Here is a 13,208-nt window from a genome sequence, read left to right on the forward strand (position 1 = left end):
GGAAAGATCTCCCATGCTCTTGGATAGGTAGGATCAACGTAGTAAAAAAGGCAATCTTGCCAAAAGCAATCTACAGATTCAATGCAATCCCTATCAAAATACCAGCACAATTCTTCACAGACCTTGAAAGAATCATGGTCTGTGATTCTTTCCAACTTTATATGGAAAAACAAAAGATGCAGGATATCCAAAACAACCCTGTACAATAAAGGAACTTCCGGAGACATCACCATCAAGCTCTATTATAGAGCTATAGTCCTGAAAACAGCTTGGTATTGGTACAAAAATAGACAGGTAGACCAATGGAATTGAAATGAAAACCCTGATATTAACCCACACACCTATGAACACCTGATTTTTAACGAAGAAGCTAAAATCATACAACGTAAAAAAGAAAGTATCTTCAACAAATGGTGCTGGCATAACTGGATGCTGGCATGTAGAAGACTGCAAATAGATCCATATTGATCGCCATGCAAAAAAAAAAAAAAAAAAAAGAAAGAAAGAAAAAAAAAAAAAACTCAAGTCAAAATAGATCAAAGACCTCAACATAAATCCAGCCACACTGAACCTCTTAGAAGAGAAAATGGGAAATACCCTTGAATGGTACCCCACATCTGACAGAGGGCTGGTTTCCAAAATATACAAAGAATTCAAGAAGCTAGCCACAAAACACCAAACAATCCAATTAAAAAGTGGGGTACAGAACTAAATAGGGAATTCTCAACAGAGGAATCTGAAATGGCTGAAAGACACTTAAGAAAGTGCTCAACATCCTTAGCCATTTGGGAAATGCAAATCAAAACAACTCTGAGATATCATCTTACTCCAGTCAGAATGGTTAAAAACAAAAACAAAAACAAAACAAAACAAAACCTATGACAGTTTAAGTTGGAGAGGATGTGGAGAAAGGGGAACACTCCTCCACTGCTAGTGGGAGTGCCAACTTGTACAGCCACTTTGGAAATCAGTATGGTGGTTCCTCAGGAAAATGGGAATCAGTCTACCACAAGATCCAGCAATTCTACTCTTAGCCATATATCCAAAAGATGCACATTCATACAACAAGGACATCTGTTCAACCATGTTCATAACAGCATTATTTGTAATAGCCAGAATCTGGAAGCAACCTAGATGCCCCTCAACTGAAGAACAGATAAAAAAAAAAAAAGTGGTACATTTACACAATGGAGTTCTACTCAATGGGAAAAAACAATGGAATCTTGAAATTTGAAGGCAACTAGAAGAAACCATCCTGAGTTAGGTAACCCACTCACAAAAAGACAAACATAGTGTGTAGTCACTCATATATGGATTTTAGACATAGAGCAAAAGATTACCAGTCTTCAATTCACACTGCCAGAGAAGCTAAGAAACAAGTAGGACCCTAAGTGAGACATGCATGGTTCCCCAGTGAAGGGGAAAGGGACAAAATTTCCTGAGCAAATTGGGAGCATGGGGGAAGGGGAGAGGGAGTTAGGAGAAAGAGAAGGGGAGAAGAGGAGGGGAGAGGAAGACATGAGGGAGCAGGGAGATTGAGTCAGGGGAAGAATAGAGGAGAGCAAGAAAAAAGATACCATAATAGAGGATGCTATTACAGGTTTAAAGAGAAATCTGGCACTAGGGAAATGTCCAGAGATCTACAAGGATGACCCCAACTAAGAATCTAAGCAATAGTGGAGAGGCTACCTTAAATGTGCTTCCCCGATAATGAGACTGATGACTATGTTATATGCCATCCTAGAGTTTTCATCCAGTAGCTGATGGAAGTAGAAGCAGACACCCGAAGCTAAACACTGAGCTGAACTCTGGAATCCAGTTGCAAAGAGGGAGGAGTGATGAGCAAAGGGTCAAGACCAGGATGGAGAAACCCACAGAAACAGCTGACCTGAACAAGGGGGAGCTCATGGACCCCAGACTGATAGCTGGGAAACCAGCATAGGACAGACCCAAGACTTCCTGAATGTGGATGTCAGTTAGGAGGCCTGGTCAATCTATGGGGCCTCTGGTAGTGGATCAGTATTTATCCCTAGTATACGAATGGACTTTGGGAGCCCATTCCACATAGAGAGATACTCTCTCAGCCTAGACTCACAGGGGAGGGCCTAGGCCCATCTCTAAAACATATGACAGACTTTGAAGATTCCCCCATGGAAGGCCTCACCCTCCCTGGGGAGTAGAAAGGAGATGGGGTGGGCAGGTGAGGATGGGAGGGAGAGGGAACTGGGATTGACATGTAAAACAAGCTTGTTTCTAATTTAAATTTTAAAAAAGGAAGAAAGGGGAAAATGTTACATGTGCTAAAATATATGGCATTAAAATATAAGGATAAAAGATAAAATTATTTTAATAAGTAAAGATCTATATACAAAAATGTAAATCAGATAAACTATCTGAATGTTAGAAACTATCTTTGCCAGCATTGGCCCATTTAGCTGTCTGCTGACCTTGGCCATTTTCCTTCTACTAATACTATATATGCTGCTGTACCTCTTAACAATCTTGCTTAGCACAAACCATCTGCTTATGCAAGACCTCCTGGTCCCAACTATTGCTTTTCTCTTCTTTATTTCTCATCCCTGCTCCTCCCATTTGACACCTTGTTTTTAGGTCCTTTATTCCTGTGGGTTGGGACCATGTTTTCAAAACTCGTTTAAGGGGGATGCAAACATTTTCTGGCTAACATGGCTGAGCCCTCTGGGTGCCACATATACAAGACCAATCCCCACTTACATTCTGACCTATGGTTTGTAAAGTTTCTCTACTCACCATCCAGAGAAACTTGGTTCTAGATATAAAGGATCCTCATTTCTCTGGAGTCTGTTCCAGGCTTCAGCCCCATTCCTTAGGTCTGATTTGAAACTACCCTGTGTCTCACTCAGGTCGTCTCCCCCCTCAGCATCACAGCTCCTCCAGTACCCCCAGGTGGCTGACTGAGCCCAGTCTAATTGCAATAGATGCTCAGACAGCTTATACTGGAGTGACTGAGGACCAAACACTGGAGCCCTCATTCCAAGTGACCATCAGCTTTCTGTTTCTACTAACATGCTTCTACAAACCTCAAGACCAACCTACTTCACTGTGACATACTTGTCACACTTTAGACTTCTGTCTGTCATCAACTCTCGTGTTTGCTTTACCAGAGATAGACTCTTGGTTCTAGATTCTGGCCATTGTACACTGTCAAGTATCATCATCATCTCACTGTTGGTCTCATCTTCAAATCTGACATTTATGTTTCTTTTCTTACATTTTATGACTTGGTCTAAAATGTACTTAGTGTATATCCTTTCATACATACTTTTCTCTCTCTCTCTCTCTCTTTTTTTTTCAAGACAGGGTTTCTCTGTGGCTTTGGAGGCTGTCCTAGAACTAGCTCTTGTAGACCAGGCTGATTTCGAACTCACAGAGATCCACCTGCCTCTGCCTCCAGGTGCTGGGATTAAAGGCATGGGCCACCACCACCCGGCCATATATACTTATTTTTAGAAAGTGCAGAAACTGCCTGTTGCACTAATATCCAACTGTTTGATTATAGACTTATATAGGAAGGGAAGAATAAGCCTTAGGCCAGAAGCAGGGTTATTTGAAAGGAATGAAACATGAACCTGTGGTCCCTTTCCAAGGCCTGGACTATGTGTTTATGGAAAATGTGAAGAGGATATTTGGAGAACTAGGGCATCATTAGATCATTAGGTGAGATCAACTTCTTCACCTCCCCTTGACCATATTTTTCCTGTATACAGAGTATTGTTAGACTGGCCTCCTGCTGGGATCCAGCTAAGAACTTGAGTCAAGGATATATTAAATTGGGGCATAGTGAAACATATTAACACATAATTAAGTGCTTTCTGACAAGAAGAATTAATTTCATAGGTTGACTGGGGGCGGGGGGGGGGGTAGGATTCAAAGCAGAATTGGGCTGATTCTAAGGTCAATAATGTCAGGACCACACTATGTTGCCTTTCATATTCTTGCCAGTCCAAAATGGTCTTGGGTGTCTTAAAAACAGATAACCCAACTACTTAAAACAAAAGTTAGACAAACAGAGCCTCTAGTGAGTGGGAGACATGGGTACTGGCAAACAGAATTAATCACCAAACCACAGCAGGCACCAAGCACCCCTAATACTGAGAGACAGGTAAAGGTCCCAAATTCAGCAGCTTCAAAGAGTCCATTTAAACATCAGCACAACTGAGCCAGTCCAACTTTTCCAGAGAGCAGGAGGATTTGACCACATTTGTCATATCTGACCTCATTTCATTTAATGTAACTTTCATATTCCCCTCCCCCAAATAATAATCTGCTAAAACCTTGTCAAAAGGCAAGTATTTTTCGATAAACCCATCTTCTTTGGTGGCTATGAGATACTGATTTCCCTCCAGTGGCAGGGTTATAAAGAAGAGTCAGCCAGAGGCCTGAAGTTAAGCATTACAGAAAAAGGGGGAAACTAACACACCTAATTGCATTCCAAGGATGACCTCAGAACTGTGTGCACCCCATTTGCAAATGCAACTACATCTGGCCCATTGTCTTTCAGATGTGACTTTTCAAAATGTATTTATTTATTCTTTCACAATTCCATGCAGAAAGATTCGATCCTATTTACCCTCGTTATTCTCAGTTCCTGTACTACCATCAAACTCCTGCCCATATCTCCTCCAGCTTTAGCATCTGTCTTCTAGCTTTTCTTTTCTTTGTGGGTGTACTTGTGCGAGCACATGTGTGTGCATGCACACAAAAGCTCCAGTGCATTTAATTAAGGTTGCCTGACCTGAAGAAATTAAGTTGAAGCTGAGCTTGGAGCTTCCTCCCTCTTGGCTATCTTTCATAGTGCTGGGGGGGGGTGGGCAGGGTTAACTGTCTTCTTACTCAGCTGTGGACCTACAATACTAGCCTAACAGCCAGGCTGTGCCCACTGATGCAAAAGTAGAGTGACCGTCATGAGATAACCAATCACTTCTCAATTGGACTTGAGGTCTGTCCTGTTAGAGGAAAATCATGCCTTGTACCATAAACTTGATCAGAAGATTGTGGCTCAGCAGGTCTTCGGCCCTGGGGTCGGGATGCAGTGGTGTAGACTATCTCTGATGTTCTGCTAAATGGACAAGCTGTCCAATTGCTTTCTAATACTTCCACTCAGGCCTCTAAGGTTAGAGGTGCTCTCCGCTCTGATTAGAGGAGCTTCTTTTAGCAGAACATGGTGGTGAACGCAGAGACTCACAATGGGTTGAGGAGATGGGAATAAATGATGGTTCAGTGCTTGGTCCTATATGAGACATTTGTATCATTCCCCGAAAACCTCAAGGAATATGAGGGAGGTGGGTTTGGGAAGAATGTAAGAGAGTGAAGAAGTGTGCCATGAAATGCTCTTTTGACATGATTGATTAACTGTTGCAATCATGAACTCATCAGCTGTGACAATGGCCAACAATCCCTCAGGGATGGGAAGGCCTAGCAAGGTCCCACCCTTCCCGGAGGAGCTATAGGCAGTTAAAGATTACTGGAGGGTGGAGGGTCAGTCACATTCCTCAATAATATAGCCACAGATAAATTGCCCTTGGCTCAAGACCCCCACCCCCATGCTCAGATGTGATTTTAGGACCCAACCTTGTCTGTAAAGACACACAGATGAGTTTCTATTTAATGTGGGTCAGTATTTTCATAAATGAGCACTGAGCACAAAATGCAAGGCTCTAACTGTGTCCAGCCACTTTCACTTCTTCTTGCTCCTTAGTGCTAAATCTTAGGGTGAATTTCAGAAAGCAAATTCTAAAAGTGAAACTCATATGCATTCTCTTAAGAAATGTCTTCCTCCAAATAACTATTTAAACCGAACAACAACCAAGTAGTTGCTAAAAGTAAGAGAAGGCTACATGTCACTCCCACAGGGGAAAACTGTCTCCTCTCTTCCCTCAAGGAACAAAAGTTTCTATCCAGAGAACAGTAAACAAGCAGACAACCACAAGGACTGGCAACTACACTGCAGTAAAAGGTAAAATCCAGTCAGTGACTCATTTTTCAACCCTGCCCCCTACAAAACAGCAAAAGGAGCCCAGAAATACAGAAAACTTTTCCACCGAGGGTCACAGCTGGGTCAAATGCTGGAAGTCACACACAGAATTCACCGAGTTACTCTCCAGATCCATTTTAAAAATCAAAAGAGCAAATCATCAAATTTAATAAAAACATAACAAATCTTAGAACATTAGTAAAGGGAAGAAAAATACAGAAGGGAGTGAAGAAGAGAGAAGTTAGAGACCTGATCTCCAGAGAAAAATGCCTTACTCTTGGAGCATTAAAGACAGGGCCCAGAAAGCCTAACCTTCATGGGGCTGCAGGGGCTCAGTGGTTAAGAGCACTTCCTGCTCTTGCAGATGACCCAAGTTTGGTTCCCAGCACAAACATGGTAGCTCACAAACTACTGTAACTCCAGTTACAGGGGATTTTACTCCCTCTTCTGTCCTCCGAAGGCAGGCACAAACATGATGCAAATCTAACCATCCATGCAAAACACACATAACCAAAACAAAATAAATAAATCTTACAAACAAACAAACCCACAAAGAACACATTTCAGCCTCAGTTAGATCGTCAGACACTGGCCTGGCTAACAGCCTCAAGAGGGAACAAACCAGGACTCTGACTCAAAAGCTGTGAAGTATCAAGAGCTTACCACTTTAAGACACTATGTTTTAGTGTAATTTGTTATGGAGCAAACAAATTATTATCTAGTACTAGAAATAGTAAAAAAAAAAAAAAAAAAAAAAAAAAAAAAAAAAAAGGAAACAGAACAAATACACTTAACTTAAAAGTGTATTCACTACCAAGGAAAGAATAAGGAAGGACCATGAAATAGTTAAGAACCAGTATTTGAACACAGTTGAGGTAATGTCCTTGTGGTATGAGAGTACATCCTTTGGGTACATGATCAAGAGTGGTATTGCTGGGTCTTGAGGTAGACTGAGTCCCAATTTTCTGAGAAATTGCCATACTGATTTTTAAAGTGGCTGAACAAGTTTGCACTCCCACTAGTAATGGAGGAGTGTTCCACTTACTCCACATCATCTCCAGAATAAGCTGTCATCAGTGTTTTTTTTTATATCAGCCATTCTAACTGGTGTAAGATGGTATCTCAGAGTCATTTTAATTTGCATTTCCCTGATGGCTAAAAATGTTGAGTGTCTTTTGGCCATTCGAGATTCTTCTGTTGAGAATTCTCTGTTTAGATATGTATCTGGGTTTTTAAATTGGATTATTTGGTATTTTGATGTTTAGTTTCTTGAGTTCTTTATATATGTGATCAGTTGGTGAAGATCTTTTCCCATTCTGTAGGCTGCCATTTTGTCTTATTGACTGTGTCCTATGCTTTTTGAAGCTTCTCAGTTTCAGGGAGGTCCTACTTATTAATGATCAATCTCAGTGTCTGTGCTACTGGTGTTATGTTCAGGAAGTGGCCTCCTATACGAATTCGTTCAAGGGTACCTTCCACTTTCTCTTCTAAGAGGTTCAGTGTGGCTGGATTTATGTTGAAGTCATTGATCCATTTGGACTTGAGTTTTGTGCATTGGAATAGATATGGATTTATTTGCATTCTTCTATATCTTAACATCTTAATGCCAGCACCATTTGTTGAAGATGCTTTCTTTTTTCCACTGAATAATTTCAGCTTCTTTCTCAAAAATCAGGTGTTCATAGGTGTATGGATTAGTATCAGGGTCTTTGATTCAATTCTATTGGTCCACCTCTCTGTTTTTATGCCAATAGCAAGCTGTTTTCATTACTATAGCTCTATAGTAGAGCTTGAAGCCATTACACAAGGACATTAGCTCTGTAAGACCCACAGAAGCTCAGGCCTCCAGGATCTTAGCCCAGGGCCACGGCTACCCCAATCACCATGCGGAGTCGAAAGCTTGATGCAAACAGCATGAGGCTTTATTATAGTTGTTTAACGAGCAAACCCCATGTTAGCTCGGGTCTTTCATCCATCCACCATGGTGGATGGCTAGAAAAGACAGCTCGAAGCAGCTGCATAGAGATCTTATAGGGCAGCGTAAGGGGAGTGTCTGGGGTATGCACAGGCTCAGGATTGGTGTGCCTCCAGGCTTGGAGGGTTTGTTCTGTGTTGATTGGTAAACTGGTTGTTATGGCCCATAGGCCCTCCCAGGGTGGTTGCTACGCTCTGTGCATCATTGCTGTGCACTTGTCCGTAAAGCATACCCAGAGCCATAAAGCATAGCACCACCAGTTAACTTCTGATTGGTTCCTTGCCACGAGGCAGGCATTTGACTTCCTAGTGACCAAGGCAAGGTCAGGGCAAGCACGTGTTCGGCTGTTATGGCTGCCAAAATGGGGAGCTGGTCCCTTCAAGCTCAACTGTGTTCATAGCAGCATAATTTGTAATAGCCAGAACCTGGAAACAACTTAGATGCCCCTTAACTGAAGAATAGATAAAGAAAATGTGGTACATTTATTACACAATGGAGTACTACTCAGCGGCAAAAAAGAAAGACTTCGTGAAATTTACAAGCAAATGTGTGGAACGAGAAAAAAAAAATCCTGTGTAAGGTAACCCAGTCCCTGAAAGACAAACACAGTATGTACTAATCCATAAGTGGACATTAGATATAGAGCAAAGAATAACCATTTTGGGGATACCCACAGAAATAGATAGCTTAAGCTAGTGGGAGCTCACTGACTCTGGACTGACAGCAGGGGAACCTGCATAGGACTGAACTATGCCCTTTTAACGTGGGTAACAGTTGTGTGGCTTTGGCAGTCTGTGGGGCCGCTGGCAGTAGGACCAGGATTTATCCCTAGTGCTTGAACTGACTTTTTCAAGGCATTCTCTTTGGGGGTGGGGGATACCTTGCTCAGCCTAGATATACTGGGGAGGGCCTGGGTCTTGCCTTAAAGTAATGTGCCAGACTCCCCATGGGGAGCCTAACCCTCTCTGAGGAGCCTATGGGGGATGGGGTGGCAGGAAGGTGGGGAAAGCAGGAGGGGAGGAGGGAGTGGGAACTGGGATTGGTATCTAAAATGAGAAAAGATTGTTTTAAAATAATAATAATAATAAAAAGAACCAGTATCTGTTGGTCTCTTATGTGCCCTGGACAGGAAACTAATTTACTTCCAGCAAAATATAAGTAAGCTGATCTACTGTAATGAGAATGATTAAAAAAAAAAAAGTCCCTGTGTACTGTGCTGATACGTCATGCTGAGATAGGAGAAAAAATGACCAGTGTATGAAGTATATAGCCCCTACTTTCTAAACATTATTTTCTCATCAAAAGCTCTTTAAGGATTTATATCATCTGGCATCATCACAAAGCCAGCTGAACTTCACATCCAAGGACTTAATTTTTTATTTCCCTTTATTTACTTTTACTTTTCTGCATGGCTTCACAATGAGAACAGTGATGGTCTGGCTGTAGCTCAGGAGAGAGCCCAAGAAGAACAAGTCAGGGAATGAAGACAGGACAGACACACAGACACAACAGTAGAGTGAAGCTGGAATCCGGTGGGGCTCCCTAATCAATACCACCACATCAGTGTGTGTGTGTGTGTGTGTGTGTGTGTGTGTGTGTGTGTGTGTGTGTCAGGGTTAGCACACACAGGGGAGGGGTTAGCGAGCTTCAATAGGGAGTCTCTGCAGGTGAGCAGTCTCAGTGAGAACATCCAGGAGGACGAAGCTGCAGATGCTAGTCTTTGCTCACACTCATCAGTCACTCATAAGCACTCATTTGGACTCCCAAGGAGAACACTGCCATTCAGGGAACTCTGCCATTCCGAGAATGTTGCCATTCCTCTTGAGCCTGGCACATATGGGTAATGGATTCGCTATTTTATCTTGGACTCCTCAAAAGGCTGTGCTCATGTCAAAATACACATTCACTCAGAACTTAACTCACTAACGGCTTTCTCCACTCCCTGTGCATTAGGAAGGTTTTGTTAACTTTCATTTAAAACAAAACAAACGAGAAACAGAAAATACACATAATGAAGGTAAAAATACAAGCAATATACTGGCATCAAAAAGAAAAGTTAATGGTTTCATAGTTTTTCCATCTAGAGTAACTGCTAAGAATTTCTTATCTCGGATAGGTGACTACTTTTTTTTGTACACATATGAAAACACATTCCTAAGTTGTAAGTCATGACTCACTGTGTCATGAAGCTAGAAGAGCCCAGCTACTGGAATTCATTTATCATAGAAACGATTAGCCAAGTTCTTTTGTTTGTTTGTTTGAGCTGTGTAGCTGCCATGCTGAGCTGTTATATCAAACAAAACACACCTGTTCCTTCACATTATGCTGTATGTAAAGTTTCTATAGACACCTCTGAGCACCTTTTTAAAAAGAGTTTATTATGGGTACATGTAATAAACAGGTAGGACCTTAAGTTAGGGGTGAGGCAGGGAGGGGGGAGGGCCAGGAACACCATATGATCGGAGGTCAACAAGGCAGAAAAGCAATTGTAGAGCAAAGACAGGAGTGAAGGGCTTCACAGAAATAGTAAGAAGCCTGGAGTACAAGGAAAAAAAATACTTAGGCTCTGGCTAGCACCCAAAAGAGCCAGAGGAGAAGACAAACAAAAGTCACACCTTTCTGAGTGAAGAAGCAGAAAGACAGACAGACCCAACAGAACTTCATGGAGACTTGTAGCAACTACACTAGGGCATGGGAATTCTGGGAAAGAAAAGTATGTTATTTCAATAAAGGACAATTATTCCTTCTCTTTAGTATGGCTATGGTAAATCTGCCTTTCTAGGGATGGTCCAACTGAATTAACTCATATTTTGGATGGCTTGGAAGGTCATCCCTATCCACCAAGGTCAAGGAAATAAAACTTTCTCTAATGGAACTCCACAGAGCCCTGATCAAAGCTGCTATACCATCCCCTCCCCCCCAAAAGGGAACCCTAAAATCATTTAGGAACCTGACCAGGGATTACAGTGATGAACCAGTCTGCCTGCATATTAGGCTTAAAAGCCATCTTTTAGTAAAGACAAATTAGGCTCATTTCTATTTATAATTAAACCTGTTTCTCAAGGATCAGGCTATGCCCCACCTGTAACCCTAACAACAAAAGGTTCTGTATTGCCTGTTCCAGGAAACAGCAACCATGTCTTGTTTCAAAAAGTTATTATAACCATTGTGCAACCCTATTTAGGTTTCAAAAGGTTGTTATGACTACCTTGTTAATAACCACCTTGCAATCATGTCTTTGTTTCAGGAGGTCCTTATGACTAACTTGGTATGCTTATGTTCTGCTCCTGTAACCTCCAAGTCCTCCATTGGGAAACTTCCTATGCCTGAACTATAAAAACCTTGTCTTCCTCACATCCAATGCTGATCTCTTAAACGTAATGTTAGGGGGAGGCAGCCTGTGTACATGAATAAAAAAGCTTGCTTTAATTAATCTGGCAATGATGATTTGGATTTGTGATCTTACTCCTTGAATCTTTGGGATTAACAATAGCTCCCAAACATTTCTGGTTACCAGCCAGGACAGGACTTAGGACATTGCTGGTTTATAGCCAAGGACATAAACTGAGGCCATTATTGACAACAGGCCATTGCCTGTTGCATTCCTACCTCGTGTCTTCATTCCTGCCTCTGGAAAGGTAGCCCTAACTACCATTAGGAACTAGTTTCAACAATCTATCTGGATTTTTTAGACTGAGTTAGGCCATCACGTGTGGCAGTTGGGATAATCCTTCATTGAGCACTTTATTGCACATATCTACATGCTACACAGAAAATGTAAAAACCCAGAAAATGTAAAAACCCAGCCACTTATCTAAGCTTTTATAGATGTCTAAAAATAGGAAATGACCACAAGATGAACTCACTTGCATTTGGTAAGTGATACTTTAAGACTCCACCGTCTGTGCTGTCTGCCACACTTCCCATCCATTGTCTCACATTCCCTTGGTCTTCTCTTTTAATTAACTGCTAGCAAGGGGATCCCTTGAGCCTGGAAACACCCTTGGTCTAGAATGCTTTATTGTTTGCTTTTTTCCCCCAGAGATTAAACTGGCACCCAAGGAATGCATCCAGCATGAGCACAGCCAAACCAGGAGTGAAGGGACATGAGTGACAATGTGGTGGACAGGAGAGCAGCTCAATGGCTCTGGGTGTGAGCCATAAGCTTCCTAAGAATGTAGCCCTGCTTAAGCAGCAACTGTGAAGGGAACCCAACTCCACAAGTGCTCCCTGGTTTCTGCTGCAGATCCAATGTCCCCAATTCCTGTTCCCTAGGATCACACTCCTAAATCAACTCTAAAGCCATTTGTTTCAGGTTCTGTTTCTGAGGGACTCAGGTGAAATCCCAGCACTCAGGAGGCAGAGGCGGGTGGATCTCTGTAAATTCAAGGCCAGCCTGGTCTATAAAGTGAGTTCCAGGATAGCCAGGGCTACAGAGAGAAACCCTGTCTTGAAATTAAAAAAAAAAAAAAAAAAAACAAAAAAGGGAAAGAAAAAAAAAGTAGCAGCTTCATTCTGTTTATTAAACAGAACTTTGTAATATGTTAGGTGCCTCCTTTTGCCCTAGCTGTCAGAGAGCTCAGGAGAAATTGGATGACTCATTACAGTGCATTGTGACACTTGTGTTTCATTGTTCTTTGTGGTTTTTATTCACTTTGTTTTTATGGCTTTGAAATTCTGCTTTATAATATTATTATTATTAACTATGGAAAACTATATTTCTAAGGAAACACATCGGTTATTCGTAATAAAAATGTAATTTGTGCTATTTCTTTTTTAATGAAACCAACTGAGCTCTGGAAAGAAAAAAGAGAAGTGTAAAGAATGATTCATCGTGATAGCAAAGATTAGCAATAAATTCAGAACAATTCTTCTAGCTTACCTGTCCTTCCCCACAGCTCAGACCCAGCACCTGACTGGAACCTGGTAGACAGTAAATATCTGTGTGAGCAGACAGTGGTTTCTGGCGATTTCTCTGCTGTTTGTCAGTTGCCCTTGGATTGACGACTACAGGATTATAACAGCACAATCTGGAGCCTCTCAAGGGTACACATGACAAAAACTTTCCTTCACACCACCTCATCATTAATGGCCTAAGCCACACAGTAGAGACAAGGACATTAATTAATGAAATCAACATAATGAATTCCTCCAGCCTCCACGTGGTGGCTTGAAAACAATGCATCTCACAGGGCAATTTACCAAATGAAACCATGAGTG

General features: G+C 41.7%; 1 protein-coding gene across 1 annotated transcript in view; it reads right to left on the reverse strand.

Moving 5' to 3' along the window:
* Ppm1l (protein phosphatase, Mg2+/Mn2+ dependent 1L) overlaps positions 1-13,208 on the reverse strand; it is a 268,103-nt gene that overhangs the window by 63,825 nt on the left and 191,070 nt on the right. The window lies entirely within an intron of this gene.

Source organism: Cricetulus griseus (assembly GCF_003668045.3).
Source record: "Cricetulus griseus strain 17A/GY chromosome 1 unlocalized genomic scaffold, alternate assembly CriGri-PICRH-1.0 chr1_0, whole genome shotgun sequence".
Lineage (NCBI taxonomy): Eukaryota > Metazoa > Chordata > Mammalia > Rodentia > Cricetidae > Cricetulus > Cricetulus griseus.